Raw genomic sequence first — 16,087 nt, forward strand, 5'->3', positions numbered from 1 at the left:
AGGAGCTTAAGGTGTTAGGTGTGGCTCTTAAGACTCTCAGAGTATCTACAAAGGTGTTCCTAGGGGTTGAGTTTCCCTGCTATGGAAGTATTCAAGTAGGCTGAGTGGAATAAAATACAGGTAGATTCTAAAATTTAACTAAACCCTGTACACATTCAACCAAGAATAGCACCAAGTATTTATGTAAGAGTAGTTATTCTAACAACCAGATCCTCTATCAACAAAGAGGTTAAGATTTCTGGTCTGTTGAGGGATCCAAGTCAACTTGTGACCAAGTGAGACCCTTCCCTGGTGCAATCCCCGTTACCTTTTTGGATGAATTTTGGTCTCAATCAAGTTTCTGGCTGGGTTGTTGGGCTGCTGTTTTGATTTCTGGAGCTGGGCACTGGCTTTTCCTGCGGGGCAAACCGAGCCTGGCAACTGGGGCCCTGCAGATCAGCACCCCCGCTGCTGGAACCGCTACTGTTGCTGCTGAAGCTGCTGCTGCTGCTGAAGCTGCCGCTGCTGGGTCCATTGCTGCTGCTGCTGGATCCACCGCTGCTGCCTCCACTGCCGCTGCTGCTGTAGCTGCCACTGCTGCCTCTGAAGCTGCCGCTGCTGGAGCCACCGCTGCTGCCACTGAAGCTGCTGCTGCTGGATCTGCCACTGCTGCCGCTGAAGCTGCCACTACTGGATCCTCCACTGCTGGGGCCGCTGTTGCCTGTGCCGGAGCCACTGATGTTGCTGCTGGACCATGCTCCTGCTTGGGTCCTGCTGTCGGTTCAAGTTGAGGTGGCCAGGTCCCGGGACCACTGCTCTGTTCGCTGGAGCTGGGCACAGGCGGTGGGGGAGGGGAGGGAGCCAATGCTGCTCTAGTTCTCTCGCTGGTCCACGTGTTCTTCTACCTTGTGATCTGCTCCTCCATTGCTCACTGCCGCTCTCCCTTCACGTTTCCTGAGTTGCGGAGAGCGCGGTGTGAGTGGAAACTCCCTGCACCTGGCTTTTCCTGCGGCTCAAGCCAAGCCTGGCAGCTTTCTGGTGCGCTGCCACCACCAAGGTTGGCAGACCTGCTGGGGCCGCTTTTGCCGGCCTTTGTGGGCTCTGGATGCTCTGGATCTCTCCTACTTCTCTGCTGCCATTTCAATTTCCTATACACCTCACTTTTTAGTAAAAGTGTGTATTTTGCTGAGTTTTTTTTTTTTTTTTTGGTCTTTTTCCCCCCTAGGCTGCTTTGGTGGTACCTACACCGCCATCTTAACCAGAAGTCCTTTTTTTTTTTTTTAATGTGGAACACTTCATGAATTTGTGTGTCATCCTCATGCAGGGGCCATGTAATCTCTGTGTGGTTTCAATTTTAGTATATATGCTGCTGAAGGGAACACCACATCCATCTTTTATTCTCTTTCTGAGTACCTTTCTCTTAAATCTTTTTTTTTAAATTTTTTTTTAATTTATTTATTTGAGAGAGACAGACACACAGAGAGAAAGACAGATAGAGGGAGAGAGAGAGAATGGGCACGCCAGGGCTTCCAGCCTCTGCAAACGAACTCCAGACGCGTGCACCCCCTTGTGCATCTGGCTAACGTGGGACCTGGGGAATCGATCCTCAAACTGGGGTCCTTAGGCTTCACAGGCAAGCACTTAACTGCTAAGCCATCTCGCCAGCCCTCTCTTAAATCTTATGCTTATTAAAATATCTTTTCAAATTTTCTAGGCTGGAGAAATGGCTTAGAGGTTAAGGAGCCTGGCTGCCAAAGCCAAAAAACCAAGATTCAGTTACCCAGTACCCATGTGAGCCAGATGCACAAGGTGACACATGAGTCTGTAGTTTGTTTGCAGTGGCTGGAGGCTCTGACATACCCACTCTTTCTATATCTGCCTCTTTCTCTCTCTCAAAATAAATAACTTTTAAAAATTTTCCAACTCTGCTTCACCCCTGCTTGTCCTGAAACTCTTCTGTGTTGAAGCCATGAATCCTGGGTTTGGTCCCTAAAAATCTAGGGGAATGCTTCAGGCTACTGAGGGTGACAGTGTGGAGCCATGTCTCAGTTCCCACACTGTTTACGGTTCCATGTTCAAGCTCCTTCACTGGAGCTTAGGCTTCGCAGGCAAACACCTTAACCACTAAGTCATCTCTGCAGCCCTTGTCTTATGAATTTTGACAAATGAAATCTACAGACAGAGAATGAATTTTAGAAAGATTTTATTATAGAGCTTAAGAGAAGAAAATAAGGCAGAAGGGGTCCCTGGAAGTGGGAAAGCACCTGGAGACCCAATTGGGGTCTTTCATGGGAGTTTACTGGATGAAGGCTAGCTGGTCAGTCCAGTCATCTCAGGTGTCCTGGTGCCACCAGGTTTTCAGAAAAGGGAGTAATCTCATCTCTTAATTTTTTTTCTTCTGGGGAAAAACAAAAAGAAGGAAAAATGAGATTCCCCCTTATGTTCCTAGCTTCTAGCAAAGTGGAGGCTGTGAGAACTCCTTTAGGGAAAAAGATATAAGTAAGAGTCAGATTTTCCCCCTTTAGGGTCAAGGACATTCCTCACTTTTACTTTTGGGGGTCCTGTTACCCCCAGACTGCCTTAATTTAAGGAGCAGCTTGAAACAACACTGAGAATATATACAAATAATATCTTGGCAAAGAAGAACAGCACGTCCCAGAACCTGTGAGAAATTTAGGGTGTGGGGTGAGGAGGAGCGACTGGGAGACAGGATGAAGGAGGGATGTGACTAAGAGGCAGCCAAGAGCCAAGCAGGGAGCAGGGCAGCTCTGAGTGGATGTGCAGGTGGTCCGTCACACTCAGAGAAGGAGCACCCAGGTTCCACCCAGCTTGCTAAGGACTGGTGACTATTTCTAATATGTATGTGAGCTGAATCAAACGAAGGGCTCTGTGGGGTAGCTAAGGACTGAAGGTATTTTGTGTGACGTTGAAGGGAAGCCATTTGTACTAGTTAGAGTTCTCCAGAGAAACAGAACCAGTGGGATAGGAAGGGGGCATGAGATTATGGAAGCTGGCAGGTACAGACCCCACAAAGCATGCTCCTCAGAGACCTGGGAGGGCTGCAGCAGAAGTTTCTAGGCAGCCTTCTGCTGATTGAACAAGGCCCACCAACACATAGAGGGAGTTTGCTTTACTCCTGGTCCGCTGACGTAAATGTTCATCTCATCTACAAAAAGAAAAGAAAAAGCTGGGCATGGTGGCACACGCCTTTAATCCCAGCACTCGAGAGGCAGAGGTAGGAGGATCGTTGTGAGTTCAAGGCCACCCTGAGATTACAGAGTGAATTTCAGGTCAGCCTGAGCTAGAGTGAGACCCTACCTCAAAAAACCAAAGAAAAGAAAAGAAAATATCCTCACCACAGACACCCAGAGTAATGTTTGACCGATAATCCAGGAACTATTGCCTCGTCAGGCTGATACAAAATTCACCTTTGCTTTTTTGAAGATGATGTGCACAGACCCACCTTGAGAAGGTGATTTTTTGTTTTGTTTTTGTTTTTGTTTTTCGAGGTAGGGTCTCACTCTGGCCCAGGCTGACCTGGAATTCACTATGTATTCTCAGGGTGGCCTCGAATTTACAGCAATCCTCCTACCTCTGCCTCCGGATTGCTGGGATTAAAGGTGTGTGTCACCACGCCCAACTGAGGAAGTGATTTTGAATAGAAGTGGCAGTCCCTAGGAGAAGTTGGTGACAGAGAAGCTTTGGGGAGGTGGAACCCCTGAGGCCTGAGCCCAGATTTGGCATTGGGAATGGATATGGGTGAGTCAAAACCTGTGCAGGAGACTGACTTGGCCTTGATCTGTGATGGATTGGCTGGCTGGGCAGTGAGGAAGACGAAGAGCTAGAGATGCCCATATTTCTGGCTCGAGAGTTCAGTATAAACTGTACTCACTTTAGATATTAAGGCAAATGTCCAGCAAGCAGTCTGGTTGGAGTTCTAAAGCCCAAGGAAGGTTGGAGAAAAGGGATTGGGAGCTGGGCACCGGGGCACGTGGCACCCGTAGTCCCAGCTGTGGGAGGCTGAGGCAGGAGGATTCCTTGAGTTCAGGAGTTCTGGGCTGTAGTGTGCAACGCCGATCAGGTGTCTGCATGAAGTTTGACATCAGTATGGTGACCTCTCGGGAGTGGGGGACCACTAGGTAGCTTAAGGAGGGGTGAGCCAGCCTAGATCTGAAGAGGGACAGGGAAGCATTACTTAGACAATCTAAGAAATACCTCATGTTTAAAAATAAGAACCAAGGGAGAACATTCTGGGAAGTTTAAAGGCCTAGTAGAAGGTGAAATACATTGAAAGTACTGTTATTACTACTCATGGGATATAGGAGTGATTTTATGAAATCCTGGTCTGTGGGCCCCCACCCCATGCACTGCTAGTGAACCTTGCTTTTTCTGTGGATGGGAAGCAGAACTTCCTGAAAGTGCCAACCCTGAGCCCACTTAGCTTCCCTGATAGGCAGAGTCAGAGATAGGGGTCTTAGAGGGCCACCATCGTGGTGAAACAGATCAGGAAATAAAATGGTAGGTCTCCTGAGCACACATCATGGCAGTACCCGTGGAAGGTTCCAGGAACTCAGCAGGGATGGGAGTTAGGGCCCAGATGTCCTGATTCTGATGTCCCACATGTCTAGGAAGTAGGAACCCCCCAGTCTGTACTATAAGAGACCCCAGCAAGAGCAAGCTATAGCAACTAAGATTAGGGGCCCTCCTCTACTTTCTGGCTCCTTTAAGCCTTCAGAAATGCATATTTGTGCTGCAGAGATGGCTTAACAGTTAAGACACTTGCCTGCAAAGCCTAAGGACCTAGGTGCAGTTCCCCAGTAGCTGTGTAAGCCAGAAACACAAGGTGGCACATGAATCTAGAGTTTATTTGCAGTGGCTAGAGGCCCTGGTGTGCCCATTCTCTCTCTCTCTCTCTTTCTATCTGCCTTTCTCGCATGCTCTCAAGTAAAGAAATAAAAACTGCTTTTGGGACAACCAGTGTAATGGCACATGCCTTTAATCCCAGCACTCATGAGGCTGAAGGAGGAGGATGAAGGCCAGCTTGAGAGACTCTACATAGTGAATTCCAGTTCAACCTGGGCTAGAGTGAAACCCTATCTAAAAAAAATACTTAAAAAGCTTTTTTTTTTTTTCATTTTTTTTCCATCCAACAGGTTGGAGCCCAAATCAATTAATATGTGCTATAGTTTGAGTGTGTTCCCAAAAGTTCATGTGTTGCAAAGTTAACACCCATGGATTTGGAGGTGAGATCTCTGGGTGGTACTTGGATGAGAGCATGAGGAGAGGGTCCTTAAGACAGTATTGGTGGTTTTAGAAGAGTAAGAGACCCCCACGTAGCCTGCTTGCTCTGTCTCGCTGTCATGCTGTGGTGGAAGGAAGAAGTCCCTTGCTGGTTGCCACTCTTGGACTTCCCAGCCTCTCCGGCTACAAGAAACAACTCTGTTCATTATGAATTACCTAGTGTCAGATATCTGGTTACAGTAGCTGAAGACCAGGCAAGGCTGAGTTTATAGGGTCACATGTGTAGCACTGCCATCATCACCTGCAGATGAGGAATCCAAGGTCCAGAGCCACACACTAGTAAGTAAGTAATGGAGAACTTGAAGATGATTCTGTTCCTGTAGTCCTACGCCCGCTGAAAAAATTCAAATGCCAGAGGGAGTGAACAGATAAGAATAAATCATGCCAGACATAAGAAAGTTGATACATTGGGGCTGGGAAGGTGGTACAGGGAGCCAAGTACTTGCTGCGCTATAACCCAAGTTTGGATCCCTAGCATACTCGTAAAATGCTGAGCATGGTGGCACATACCTGTAATCCCAGAGAGGGGGAGGCAGAGATAAGAGGATCCCCAGGTCTGTTGGCCAGTTTATCTAGCTGAATCAATGAACTCCACGTTTAGTGAAAGAACCTGTCTCAAAAAAATAAGGTGGAGCCGGGCGTGGTGGCGCACACCTTTAATCCCAGCACTTGGGAGGCAGAGGTAGGAGGATCGTCGCCAGGAGTTTGAGGTCACCCTGAGACTCCATAGTGAGTTCCAGGTCAGCCTGGGCTAGAGTGAGACCCTACCTTGAAAAACCAAAAAAAAAAAAAAAAAAAAAAAGGTGGAGGCTGGAGAGATGGCTTAGCGGTTAAGGCATTTGCCTGCAAAGCCAAAGGATCCTGGTTCAATTCTCCAGGACCTACCTAAGCCAGATGCTCAAGGGGGCGCATGCATCTGGAGTTTGTTTGCAGTGGCTGGAGTCCCTGGTGTGCCCATTCTCTCTCTTTCAAATAAATAAAACATATTTTAAAAAAATAAGATGGCCGGGCATGATGGTGCACGCTTTTAGTCCTAGCATTCCAGAGGCAGAGGTAGGACGATCGCCATGAGTACTAGGCCATCCTGGGACTACATAGTGAATTCTAGGTCAGCCTGGGCTAGAGTGAGACTTACCTCAGAAAAAAATAATAAGGTGAAGAGCACTAGACAAAGATACTGAATATGCACCTCTGGGCTACACACGTGCATTCACATGCACATATGTGCCCCACACACACAAAAGCAAGCTAACAGTCAAGCATCATCATGTTTTGTTTATAGCACTGCAACTCAAACCCAGCTTGGTTTGAGGGGACCGGGGAAGAGGAAAGGATACGGTGCGTACTACTGCAAATTAGAAAACAGGTTCTGTCTTAAGGAAGCCGCCACTGGAAATGTCCCAAGAAGATGCTTCCATTTAAAACGAATCATCTGGAAATCCAGTTTTGATGAAAAAGTTGATTTGGACATGTCTTATCATTTTGCTAAACATTCCAAGGAGTCGAATATACTGTGTGCACATCCCTTACGCTGAAGTTTGTGTTGCTATTCCTCTCTCTCTCTCTCTCTCTCTCTCTCTCTCTGTCTTTCTATCTCTCTCTCTCTCTCTCTGTCTGTCTGTCTGTATGTATGTCTGTCTGTCTGTCTCTCTCTCTCTCTCTCTCTCTCTGTGTGTGTGTGTGTGTGTGTGTGTGTAGCAGAGCAGGTGGGGCAGAAGCAGGTGTTTTGGAGACCCAAGCTGTCACCAGCTGGGACTGGCTCAGCCCAGGAGCTCAGGACAGGTCAGGAGGGGCAGTTTGGGAACCACTGCTAAGTCCCATCTCACCCGGGCTACCGTGAGGAAAGAGTGCAGTGTGGTTGTGCTGAGGATAACGAGTTCATGCAGACAAAACACTTATTACCATGGTTGGCACATAGTAAGCATTCAATTAATAATAGTGACTTTTTCAGAGTCGCTCAGGTTGGATTTCCAGGAAGAGGAAGAAGAGTGATGAAGGCTTTGGTTTCTGGGCCCATGCAGAAGAAGGGAGCAGGGGGCATCTCATTACTTAGCTTCTGAAAGCTTCCGGGCAGCTGGGCAGCTGCTGTTTGGGCTATAAGGGCTCCCTTGACACAGACCGGAGTGACTCACCATAGCTGCCCATCCTGCCCTGAAGGAGCTATCCTCGGCCTACTCTTCCATCCTCAGCCCTGGTAAGAGAAGAGGTCCACCTCTGTCCTCTCCCCTGGCTCCAGGGCCTGGTGAGGAGAGGAACACCATACTTAGCCACCCAGGCAGCATGCTGTCAATGCCCTGATGAGAAGCTGCCTCGAACCCCAGAATGACTGGCTTGAGGCCTGCTTCCTCTGCTGCCTGCATCCTGCAGCCGGGGTCAGGGCAGCTCTGCCTCTGTGACCAAGACCTTTCAATGGCCAGTCTGGGCTGGTGGCAGGTGAGTGACTCCATGAAATGCATGCAACTGACTTAGACGGTCAAGCCAGGGAACCTCACTTGGCTGCCACAAGAGAATAGAACCCCTTAAACTGGGGGCCCGGACACTGAGCCTGAAAGCTGCTTAGAGGCACTGCTGGGTTCAGACCCAAAACTTGCATGAGATGCGAAAGGAGGCTGCTCCAGTCCTAGGCTGCATTCTAGATGTTTCCAAGTCCACTCTGGAGTCTTAGGGTCCTCCCTCACACTCTCCTCTTTCTTCTCTTCATTTTTCCTTCGAATTTTCTGTTTTGGGCTGGAGAGATGGCTTAGTAGTTAAGGCACTTGCCTGGGAAGCCTAAGGACCAGGTTCAATTCCCCTGTACCCACATAAGTCAGATGTACAAGGTGATGCATGTGTCTGGAGTTTGTTTGCAGCGGCTGGAAGCCCTGGCATACTCATTCATTCATTCATTCATTCATTCATTTACTTTTTTTCCCTCTCTCTCTTTCAAATAAGTAAATAAAAGGAATATTAATTTTTTTTTATGTTTCTTTCTCTCCCTTCTCAGCTCCTTCATCTTGGTCCCTGAGCTCCTATAGAACTTCAGGGATCCCAGGCAGGGGTCCTGGGACTCAGGGGATTAATGGTCACTAACATGCTCCCTTTCTTCCACCCCTCCTTATGCAAGCACCAGGTATAGCTCATTCTCCCAGGAGAGACCAGCAGGGAGTGACAACTGCCACAAGTCCTGGTGGCAGTTGATCTGGATCAATGGTCTTCTTTACGTCTGGAAGAACAACCCTGAGGGCGGAGGTGACTGGAGATGGGGGGGGAGGGGCGGGTTGCACAGAGCAAGGCCTGAATTCTCTATTCCAGCCTGGACCTGCCCCCGTTCTCACTGTGGCTGTCACCCTGCCAGCAAGCCCTGATGGCTCTTGCCATTCTGTTTTTTATGGATCCCCAAAGAGCATTTGGAATTTTAGGAGCAGGGAGCTAGACATTATCCTGGGGCTGAATCCAGGCAGACAGGACAGCCAGGCCCGCAGGGCACTCTGCTCCCAGCCCTCCACTGCCCACCGGACAGCCAACACCTGCCTGAAGAACGGTGGCAGTAGGGAGCGTCTTGGCCTGGCCTGCCTGTTCCTTCCAGGCAGTGAGATGTGGTAGAGCGTTCATGCTCCGGCCTTAGGGAACTGACTCTAGAACCCCAGGCCCTTGCAGGACGGCTGGCTGTAGACTAGTCAGCCCCTGGCAAGGGAAGTGGGGCTACCCAGGGATGAGATTTTACTAGCCACTTCCAAGAGACACACTACTGCACATTTAGTCAAGGACCTAGAGAGCTCTTCATTTGTGGTTCACAAATGGGAAAGAATCTACTGTGATAAATAGAGCAAAAAAAAAAAAAGAGAGGGGTTGACAGCAGAGAACACCTGAAGAACGCAAACAGGGTTACTTCGATTCCTTCCCCAGTAAGGGAAAACAATAGAACTTTCTTACCATGGCAGCTACAACCACCCTATCTGAGGATTTGGCTAGTGACTCTACTTCCTAATGTCTCATGTCCCATGAACATCTGTTCTGATTTGTTGATGCTGAACTTTACAGTAACTTCACTTGGGTTGGTCTGTTAGTCTAGTGTTCAATCCGCCCAATAGCCTATGGTTTTTTTTGTTTGTTTGTTTGTTTATTTTTATTTTTATTTATTTTTTTTTAAATTTTTATTAACATTTTCCATGATTATAAAATATATCCCATGGTAATTCCCTCCCTCCCCACCACCACACTTTCCCGTTTGAAATTCCATTCTCAATCATATTACCTCCCCATTACAATCATTGTAATTACATATATACAATATCAACCTATTAAGTATCCTCCTCCCTTCCTTTCTCCACCCTTTATGTCTCCTTTTCAACTTACTGGCCTCTGCTACTAAGTATTTTCATTCTCACACAGAAGCCCAGTCATCTGTAGCTAGGATCCCCATATGAGGGAGAACATGTGGCGCTTGGCTTTCTGGGCCTGGGTTACCTGACTTAGTATAATACTTTCCAGGTCCATCCATTTTTCTGCAAATTTCATAACTTCATTTTTCTTTACCGCTGAGTAGAACTCCATTGTATAAATGTACCACATCTTCATTATCCACTCATCTGTTGAGGGACATCTAGGCTGGTTCCATTTCCCAGCTATTATAAATTGAGCAGCAATAAACATGGTTGAGCATGTACTTCTAAGGAAATGAGATGAGTCCTTCGGATATATGCCTAGGAGTGCTATAGCTGGGTCATATGGTAGATCAATCTTTAGCTGTTTTAAGAACCTCCACACTGATTTCCACAATGGCTGGACCAGATTGCATTCCCACCAGCAGTGCAGAAGGGTTCCTTTTTTTCCACATCCCCGCCAACATTTATGATCATTTGTTTTCATGATGGTGGCCAATCTGACAGGAGTGAGATGGAATCTCAATGTAGTTTTAATCTGCATTTCCCTGATGACTAGTGACGTAGAACATTTTTTTAGGTGCTTATATGCCATTCGTATTTCTTCCTTTGAGAACTCTCTATTTAGCTCCATAGCCCATTTTTTGATTGGCTTGTTTGATTCCTTATTAGTTAACTTTTTGAGTTCTTTGTATATCCTAGATATTAATCCTCTATCAGATATATAGCTGGCGAAGATTTTTTCCCATTCTGTAGGTTGCCTCTTTGCTTTTTTCACTGTGTCCTTTGCGGTGCAAAATCTTTGTAATTTCATTAGGTCCCAGTGGTTAATCTGTGGTTTTATTGCCTGAGCAATTGGGGTTGTATTCAGAAAGTCTTTGCCAAGACCAATATGTTGAAGGGTTTCCCCTACTTTTTCCTCTAGCAGTTTCAAAGTTTCCGGTCTGATGTTAAGGTCTTTAATCCATTTGGACTTAATTCTTGTGCATGGCGAGAGAGAAGAATCTATTTTCATCCTTCTGCAGATATTTATCCAGTTTTCAAAACACCATTTGCTGAAGAGGCTGTCTCTTCTCCAATGAGTATTTTTGGCATTTTTATCGAATATCAGGTGGCTATAGCTACTTGGGCTTACATCTGGGTCCTCTATTCTGTTCCACTGATCTACATGTCTGTTTTTGTGCCAGTACCATGCTGTTTTTGTTACTATGGCTCTGTAGTATAGGTTAAAATCAGGTATGGTGATACCACCAGCCTCTTTTTTGTTGCTCAGTATTATTTTAGATATTCGAGGTTTTTTATGATTCCAAATGAATTTTTGGATTGTTTTTTCTATTTCCATGAAGAAAGCCTTTGGAATTTTGATAGGGATTGCATTAAATGTGTAGATTGCTTTAGGTAAGATTGCCATTTTCACGATATTGATTCTTCCAAGCCAGGAACAAGGGATGTTTCTCCACTTTCTAGTGTCTTCTGCAATTTCTCGCTTGAGTGTCTTAAAGTTCTCGTTGTAGAGATTCTTTACTTCCTTAGGTTTATTCCAAGGTATTTTATTTTTTTTGATGCAATTGTGAATGGGAGTGATTCTCTGATTTCATCCTCTGTGTGTTTGTTGTTAGCATATATGAAGGCTACTGATTTCTGTGTATTTATTTTGTATCCTGCTACATTGCTGTAGGTTTTGATCAGCTCTAACAGCTTGCTAGTAGAGTCTTTAGGGTCCTTTATGTATAGAATCATGTCATCTGCAAATAATGATAACTTGATTTCTTCCTTTCCAATTTGTATCCCTTTTATGTGTGTCTCTTGCCTTATTGCTATGGCTAAGACTTCCAAAACTATATTAAATAGAAGTGGAGACAGTGGACACCCTTGTCTTGTTCCTGATTTTAGTGGAAAAGCTTCCAGTTTTTCCCCATTTAGTAATATGTTGGCTGTAGGCTTGTCATAAATAGCCTTTATTATATTGAGATATGTTCCTTCTATTCCCAGTCTCTGTAGGACTTTTATCATGAAGGGATGTTGGATTTTGTCAAATGCTTTCTCTGCATCTAATGAGATGATCATGTGATTTTTGTCCTTCAACCCATTTATGTAATGTATTACATTTATAGGTTTGCGTATGTTGAACCATCCCTGCATCTCTGGGATAAAGCCTACTTGGTCAGGGTGAATGATCTTTTTGATATACTCTTGTATTCTGTTTGCCAATATTTTGTTGAGAATTTTTGCATCTATGTTCATGAGGGAGATTGGTCTGTAATTTTCTTTTTTTGTTCTATCTTTGCCTGGTTTTGGTATCAGGGTGATGCTGGCCTCATAGAAGGAGTTTGGTAGGATTCCTTCTTTTTCTATTTCCTGGAAAAGCTTAAGAAGCAATGGTGTTAGCTCTTCCTTAAAAGTCTGGTAAAATTCAGCAGTGAATCCATCCGGGCCTGGGCTTTTTTTAGTTGGGAGAATATTGATAACTGCTCGGATCTCCATGTTTGTTATAGCTCTATTTAAGTGATTAATCTCATTTTGATTTAATTTAGGTAGGTCATATAGATCAAGTAAATCATCCATTTCTTTCAGATTTTCATACTTTGTGGAGTATATGCTTTTATAGTATGTCCCTATAATTTTTTGTATTTCTCTGGAATCTGTTGTGATGTTACCTTGTTCATCTCTGATTTTATTAATTTGTGTCTCTTCTCTCTTTCTTTTGGTCAGATTTGCTAAGGGTTTATCAATCTTGTTTATCCTTTCAAAGAACCAACTCTTTGTTTCATTAATTCTTTGGATTGTTCTTTTTGTTTCTATTTCACTAATTTCTGCCCTAATCTTTATTATTTCTTCCCGTCTACTACTTTTTGGTTTGCCTTGTTCTTCTTTTTCCAAGGCTTTAAGGCGAAGCATTAGGTCGTTTACTTTCGACCTTTCTAATTTCTTAATATAGGCACTTAAGGCTATAAATTTACCTCTTAGAACTGCCTTCATTGTGTCCCAGAGATTTTGGTATGTTGTGTTCTCATTATCATTTGACTCTATAAATTTTTTGATTTCCTTTTTGATTTCTTCATTGACCCACTCATCATTTAGTAGTGTATTGTTTAGTTTCCATGATTTTGTGTATGCTCTATAGCCTTTCTTGCTACTGATTTGTAGTTTAATTCCATTGTGGTCAGATAGAATGCAAGGAATTATTTCAATTTTCCTGAATTTGTTAAGATTTGCTTTGTGTCCTAATATATGGTCTATTTTAGAGAATGTTCCATGTGCTGCTGAAAAGAATGTATATTCTGCAGCCTTTGGATGAAATGTCCTGTATATATCTGTTAGGTCCATTCCTTCTATGACCTCATTTAGTCCAGATGCCTCTCTGTTTATTCTTTCCCTGGATGACCTGTCAATTGATGAGAGTGGGGTGTTAAAGTCACCCACCACCACCGTGTTTGGTGTTATCTGTGACCTTAGTTCTAATAGTGTTTGTTTGACGAATTTGGGAGCCCCCATGTTAGGTGCATATATGTTTAGGATTGTAATGTCCTCCTGTTGTAGTGTGCCCTTAATCAATATAAAGTGACCTTCCTTATCTTTTTTGACTAACTTCGGACTAAAGTCCACCCTGTCTGATATTAGGATAGCAACCCCTGCTTGTTTTCTAGGCCCATTTGCTTGAAACACCGTCTTCCAACCTTTCACCCTAAGATAATGTCTATCCTTTGTAGAAAGGTGAGTTTCTTGAAGACAACAAATTGTAGGATCCTGCTTTTTAACCCAGTCTGCAAATCTATGTCTTTTCGTTGGGGCATTAAGACCGTTGATATTAAGAGATATTATTGAAAGGTGTGTATTTGTGTTTGCCATTTGTGTGTGTGTGTGTGTGTGTTACTTGTTCTACCTGTGCTCTCTTCTGTTAACTGGTATTTGAGTATGGCTCGTTTTTTCTAGGTTCCTTATATGTGTGCTTTTCCTTTTGTTCAGCATGGAGGATTCTATCAAGTATTTTCTATAGAGCTGGTTTTGTCTTCAGATATTCCTTTAACCTGCTTTTGTCATGGAATGTCTTTATTTCTCCATCTATTTGGATGGATAACTTTGCAGGATAAAGTAACCTTGGTTGACAGTTGTTATCTTTCAGAACTTGGAATATATCACTCCAGGCCCTTCTGGCTTTAAAAGTTTGTGTTGAATAATCTGCTGTAATCCTGATGGGCTTGCTTTTGTAGGTAACTTGATTTTTCTCTCTAACTGCTTTCAATATTTTTTCTTTGGTTTGTGTGTTTGGAAGTTTGAGTATAATGTGGCGAGGAGAGTTTCTTTCTGGGTTTTGTCTGGCTGGGGTTCTAAAGGCTTCCTGTATCTGTATTGGCACCTCTTTCCCAATTTGGGGAAAATTTTCCTCTATGATTTTGTTGAAGATGCCTACTATGCCTCTGGAGTGGAATTCTTCTCCTTCTACTATGCCCTGAATTCTTATATTGGATCTTTTCATAGTGTCCCGAATATCTTGAAATTCCCACTCATACTTTTCTATAAGTTTGTCTTTCTCTTTGTTGGACTGCATTAGGTCTGCCACCTGATCTTCTAGCTTAGATATTCTGTCCTCTCCCTCATCCATCCTACTGGTGAGATTTTCTACAGAGTTTTTTATTTCATTAACTGTGTTCTTCATTGCTAGTAATTCTGACTGGTTTTTCTTTATTATTTCTATTTCTCTATTTATGTCTTGTATTGCCTTCTTTATTTCATTAAATTGGTGTCCTGCCTCTTCTTTGATTCCTTTGATTTCCTCTTTGATTTCCTCTTTGATTTCTTCTTTGATTGTTTTCATGTGTTCTTTGACCTCTTTGAACATATTTATAATTATTCTTTTGAACTCTTTCTCAGGCATTTCCTCTAACTCTTTCTCACTGGAGGACATTTCTGATGCATTAATACTTTTAGGTGGATTTATATCGTCTTGCTTTTTAGTGTTTCTTGTGTTATAATGTATATATTTTTGCATCTTGGATTAAGTTAATGCTTGGATTTTCTAGCTAGCTGTGTATTCTTAGCTGTATCAATTGATTTGATGTAATATATTTTCAGGGTAGGACCTTAAGGTATTAGGTGTGGCTCTTAAGACTCTCAGAGTATCTACAAAGATGTTCTTAGGGGTTGAGTTTCCCTGCTATAGGAGTATTCAAGCAGGCTGAGTGGAATAATATACTGGTAGATTCTAAAATTTAACTAAACACTGTACCCATTCCATCAAAAACAGCCCCGAGTATGTGTGCAAGAGTAGTTATTATAATGACCAGATCCTCTATCAACAAAGAGGTTTAGATTTCTGGTCTGTTGAGGTATCCAAGTCAGCTTGTGACCAAGTGAGACCCTTCCCTGGTGCAATCCCAGTTACCTTGGGTGATTGTGGTCTCAGTCAAGTTGCTGCCTGGGTCGTCGGGCTGCTGTTCTGATTTCTGGAGCTGGGCACTTGCTTTTCCTACGGGGCAAACTGAGCCGCTGCTGCCGCCTCTGCAGCTGTTGTAGCTGCCACCCCCGGAGCCCCCACCGCTGCTGAAGCTGCCGTTGCCGTGTCCACCGCTGCTGCTCACCCCGAAGCCGCTGCTGCGGAATCTGCCACCGCTGCTGCTCCTGGGTCTGCTGCTGCTGGGGCCACTGGTACCGGTGCTGGAGCCGCTGAAGTTGCTGCCGAATTCTGCTCCTGCTTGGGTCCCGCCGTCAGCCCAAGTTGGCGTGGCCGGGTCCCGGGCCGCTGCTGTGTTCGCTGGAGCTGGGTTCAGGCGGCGGGGGAGGGGAGGGAGCCGCGGCTGCTCTGGTTGTATCGCTTCTCCACGTGTGCTTTTACCTCGCGGTCTGCTCCTCCCTCCGTTGCTCGCTGCCGCTCTCCCCTCACGTTTCCCGAGTTGCGGAGAGCGCGGTGTGAGGGGAAAATCCCGCACCCGGCTTGTCCTGCGGCTTGAGCCGAGAGTCCGGCGGTTTTCTGCCGCTCCGCGGTTGCGGCGGGTAGCCGAGCCGCCCCGGAGCCGCTGTTTCCGCCTGTGCAGGCTCTGGATGCTCTATAACTCTTCCACTTCTCCGCTGCCGCCTCAACTTCCTATACACCTCACTTTTTAGTAAAAGTGTGTATTTTGCTGAGTTTTTTTTGGTCTTTCCCCCCCCAGGCTGCTTTGGCGTGGTACCTACGCTGCCATCTTAACCGGAAGTCTAGCCTATGGTTTTTATTTAACGTCACTAGTAGCAACGGAACCTCTCAAAGGTATAAAGGTGCCTTCTAAGATAGTCACTACCCTACATGGGGCTATTTTCATTTTTACATTTTATGATATTAAGTAATTCAAGTATATAATCTAAGACAGGCATTGGGGCTGGAGAGATGGCTCAGCAGTTAAGGCACTTGTCTGCAAAGCCTAAGGACCCGGGTTCAATTCCCCAGTACCCAGGTAAACCCAGTGGCACAT

At 44.9% G+C, this 16,087-nt stretch overlaps 1 non-coding gene across 1 annotated transcript; it reads right to left on the reverse strand.

Moving 5' to 3' along the window:
• Positions 1 to 1,258: 1,258 nt before the first annotated feature.
• LOC123458304 lies at positions 1,259 to 1,361 on the reverse strand. The gene has a single exon (XR_006635591.1). It is a non-coding gene; the product is annotated as a U6 spliceosomal RNA (small nuclear RNA).
• Between the last annotated feature and the right edge of the window lie 14,726 nt (positions 1,362 to 16,087).

Source organism: Jaculus jaculus, chromosome 1 (genome assembly GCF_020740685.1).
Source record: "Jaculus jaculus isolate mJacJac1 chromosome 1, mJacJac1.mat.Y.cur, whole genome shotgun sequence".
In the NCBI taxonomy this organism is placed as follows: Eukaryota; Metazoa; Chordata; class Mammalia; order Rodentia; family Dipodidae; genus Jaculus; species Jaculus jaculus.